The following is a 5,000-nucleotide window of genomic DNA, read 5'->3' as shown; positions in this document are numbered from 1 at the left end:
TGCTACTGCACTGGCTCAAGCAGTGGAAATCAATTCAACACTGACACAGTTGGATTTGTCTCAGAATGAAATCGGTGACTCAGGTGCTGCTACACTGGCCAAAGCAGTGCAAATAAATTCAACACTGACACAGTTGGATTTGTCTCTCAATGGAATCGGTGACTCAGGTGCTGCTGCACTAGCCAAAGCAGTGCAAATAAATTCAACACTGACAAAGTTGTATTTGTCTCGCAATGAAATCGGTGTCTCTGGTGCTGCTGAACTGGCTAAAGCAAAGGAACTGACAGGGCCCTTTGGCCTAGTTGAACGTATTTCATACTAATCGTATTGGCCATTGTCAAAACGTTTTGAAATTAATCCTCCCTTGGAGTTTATCGTTGGAGCAAAGGTCAGAGCCCAAAAGAATTGTTGCAATAAGCAATTTAAATCTTGCGCGTTCAAGATTCTTCCAGTATTGTATTAGTATAATAATATAGCATTCACATATAAATCATATCGAAATACCTGAAACAAAACGTTTTATTCTCAAAGGGTTAGGGTTACCAGTGAAAACCGTTTTAAAAATTATGCAGCAAACGGCGGGCGATAGTTTTCATTGAAATGAAACATGTGCCATGATATAAAGTTTTCTTTGTAACATTTAGTTTTGTATCCATTCAAGGAAGTTCAAACGAAAGTCTCAAGTTATTGGAAAGAAAAGCTACGCTTGGATGTAAGCACAGTGCTAATCCATTGTTGCAACGCCGTGCCGCATTAAAGTTTTTGGCTTGCTTGTTTTTAGTTTCTTGAATTGGTTGTTTCTTGTACTCACATGACTTTTGCTCTGCACTGCCTTTTAATTTGCTCTCCCCTTAAACTGGCCGTGACTTCCGTCCACGAACGCTCTAAAGATGAGATGAAGATAGAAAGGGCACCGGGTTGCATGTGCTATTAATGCATAAGATTGATGGCATAGGACTTTTTTGTATCACAACCACCGTGCGCAAAGATTTAAGTAAACTTAAAGACACCATCATAAGTTCTTACCCGAAGTGACGAAACACAAGGCGTAACTCACCCTCAAAAGGTGTAACTCACCTTACAAGACGTAAGTCACCCTCACAAGGCGTAACTCGCCGTCACAAGGCATAACTCATCGTCACAAGACTTAAGTCACCCGCACAAGGCGTAACTCACCGTCACAAGGCGTAACTCATCGTCACAAGACATAACTCATCGTCACAAGACGTAACTCACCCTCACAAGGCGTAACTCACCTCACAAGGCGTAACTCACCCTCACAAGGCGTAACTCACCCTCTCAAGGCGTAACTCATCGTCACAAGACGTAACATACCTGTAGAAGCCATAACTCACCTTCACAAGGCGTATTTCACCTTTAGAAGGCGTAACTCACCATCACAACACGTAACTCATCGTCACAAGGCGTAACTCACCGTCACAAGGCGTAACTCACCGTCACAACACGTAACTCATCGTCACAAGGCGTAACTCACCGTCACAAGGTGTAACTCACCTTCACAAGACGTAACTCACCGTCACAAGGCGTAACTCACCGTCACAAGGCGTAACTCACTGTCACAAGGCGTAACTCACTGTCACAAGGCGTAACTCACTGTCACAAGGCGTAACTCACCGTCACAAGGCATAACCCACCTTCACAAGGCGTAACTCACCGTTACAAGACGTAACTCACCGTCAGAAGGCGTAACTCACCATCACAAGACGTCACTCACCTTCACAAGACGTAACTCACCGTCACAAGGCGTAACTTAACCGTCACAAGGCGTAACTCACCGTCCATGTATTTTTTCGCCATCTTGGTTGGGGGGCAAACACGGCTAAGTTTAAGATAAATGTATTATATGGGATTTGGCCGACTTTGAACCACTGTAGCGCCGCTAAAATGAGACGGATTTCCACATTGAAAGTGTCTTTTAAAGGATATTTATACTGAGATTATTTTCATGAAATATAAAGAGCAGATTCAGGCTACAACGACCATAAACGAAATTTTAAGATTTCATACAAACCCTTCTAAATTGCCGCGAAATTATAGAGGCAACATGAGAAGATTATTATTCGAATTTATAGACGTCATACCTTCCTTAGTGGCCTTATTTTTTGTTGAATGAATGATATCAATTAAACTATTTAAAGTAGTGGCAAAAGTTGGAAATCTGTCTCTTTTTAGCGGGCGGTTCAGCGGTTCAAAGTCGGCCAAAATCGCATGCATTTACTGTAAATTTAGCCGTGTTTGCCCCCCAGCCAAGATGGCGGTCAAAAACCGTGGAAGGGTCTACTAAGCTTATGTTTAGTTTGTTCGACAAATTAGCACAGATTGTGGCACACTGGGCAAGGTCGGCTTACCGGTCTGCCGATCAGCTCACCCAGGGGAGACCCCAGAAGCGAAACCAGCCCAATCTAATCACTATACAATCCGGTTCAAGTTTTGGACAAAAAGGAAAATTTTGGTAAAACTAGAAAAGTGCTAAGAAGGTCTATATGGACACTTTTCTAGATATTTCGGACCAAGCATGCAGTCGATTTTGGAGATGTCACGCAACCCTTCTCCCAAAAACGGTGGTTAAGCCAACTAGGCTCCCTTGCAACAAATGTTGCCGGTAAAATCCATTTTCAGGTTGAATCCGTTTTAGCCTCGGTTAAATTGGTGATCCTCATTTTAGCTAGGTCGAATACGCACTCAGATCGGAATTGAAGAAACTATTTTGGAGCCTAACTTAAGCCTAGAGAAAAAATAGGGTCAGGTTAGGATTACTTTTGGTTATTATACATAAATACTAATTGACAAATCATACAAAAGTAAATAATGAAAAAAAAAATTGTGTTGGGTTGAGCATATTCGTCGTTGTAGTGTAGTGGTGAAGACACAGTACTACAGATCTGCAGTGTGCCAATCACAAAAGACATTGCCAGCTGGTAGAAAATGATCGAACATTGTCTTCCACTTATCGGGTGAAGAGGGCGTCCATCCTTAGTCAAGTTATTTCCATGTGGTGGATGGGCTTGACCTAGATGTGATGCATGACCAGTTAGAGGGAGTCTTGACACTTCAAATGCAACTGCTGCTGCAAAAGTACATTACAGGAGAGAAGTATTTTACACTTGACCTGCTGAATGAAAGAATAGCAGGATTCAGACTAGTTATCCATCAGTAGATGGCAGCAACAAACCAAGTACTATAAAACAGCAGGCATTAACCTCTGATTCTGCATCTTTACATCAATCAGGTATTAGTTACCACAAAAAGTAAATTTCGAATCATTGTGCGATAAACAGATTGAATGGGAAACGTACTGGCTTTTGAAAAACATTACCAAAAAGGCCAAAAAGCATTTTGAAAACTTTGGTCAACTTTTAATAATATTGTGGATTAATGCAGAAAGGAATGGCTTAAAAGGGCTGGTAGATTTCTTTACATATACTAAGCCGAGTAAATATCAAACCATTCTTTCACTGCACAGTGTCAAAGGTATCCACACCCCCACCCCCCATGGAGGCCCATTAGAAATTTTACTAGGGAGAGTATAGACTTTCAAAGACCAGTTTTTATCAAGGAAATGTGTCAGAAGCCAAATTGAAACTTTGAAACAGTTTGGAATGGGGCAAACACACACAAAACTGTTGGCATGGAAATGAACTCTTTCAGTTTCTCGAGTTAGACACAATAATAATAATAATAATAATAATAATAATAATAATAATAATAATAATAATAATAATTGGCAGTGCTAATCACCCTTTACGTGCAGTATTGAGTACTGAATTGTGAAAGGGCTCAGCTCACGATATCGGGCTGAAAGCATACGAAGGCGCCTCTGCTTGCCGCTATACAGTCTATGTTTGATGTCGGGGCACAGCACCACAGCTAGATTGTTAATGAGCTGTGAGTCGATTTTCATGAGGTAGGAAAACCGGTATACCCGGAGAAAAACGCTCGAGTCACGTTGAAATGCGACTGAACCTCAGCCCACATGCAAGCCGAAGTCAGAGTGAAAACCCGGCTCGCAATGGTGGGAGGCCCGATAGATAAACACTAAGCCACCCTGACTTGCATTGAGAATGATGATATCTTTAAGTCTGCTGTTGGTAATTTTCTTATTGAGAATAGACAAGGCCTTTATTAATTTTTTTTTTACCTACTTTTACAGTAAACTAATCTTTGTCAATTTGAACGCATATTGTATCTACTTTTTAATGGATTACTTAATACCAGTTATTCATTATTATATACTGATGTGATGCTAATTTTCTGCTTGAACCGTTAATAAACTCGAAGTCTAGAGCAAGGGACATGCTATAGGCCATACAATACAAACCGTTCCACTTCAAGTATATGAATATAAAGCCACTATCGTGGATTCACACTCATCGAGAGCTGGCTCCCTAATTTCAAAGTCTGTCTTTTATAAGTGTGTCTTTTACACCAAGTAATCTGTTCTTTACACTCCATCCACAGTCCACCATCGTTAGTCCAATCCATGTTAACTGGCTGGTACCTTTTCCTCGATCAGCACCTTTCGGGCCGTCGTTTCGTGCCGTTGTATGCTTGAAGAGGAAATAGAACGCCGGTTAGTTATTGCTCAGAATGAAAACCGTTATTTATCAAAAGTCCTCCTGATTAAGGAGTCCCGAAATCCCAAGATATGTTTGCTCCAACAAGCGATTTCCACAAACATGTTTGTTGGAGCCAGTTCCAGTCCTTCCCATGTTATTGCGCGCGCAGTAGTTTTCTATAGCTTTTTGTTTGCATCGCGGATTTTTCTGGGAGTGAGAGGTTTTACTTTGTTTGCAGTGTTCGAATAAATTTTTGTTTGAAGTTTTTAAGGATACTTTGTTTGCCGTGTGCGAAGATATTTTGTTTTGGTGTGTGCGATGACATTTTGTTTGCAGTGTGGGGATTTATTTTGTTTGCAGTGTGCCGCATTTATATTGTTTTCAGAGTGGGATTGTATTTTATGTCAAGAGTTTGAATTCATT

Source organism: Montipora capricornis, chromosome 6 (genome assembly GCF_036669925.1).
Source record: "Montipora capricornis isolate CH-2021 chromosome 6, ASM3666992v2, whole genome shotgun sequence".
Classification (NCBI taxonomy): Eukaryota; Metazoa; Cnidaria; class Anthozoa; order Scleractinia; family Acroporidae; genus Montipora; species Montipora capricornis.
The sequence above is the reverse complement of the archived record's forward strand: the minus strand, read 5'-3'. Positions refer to the sequence as shown.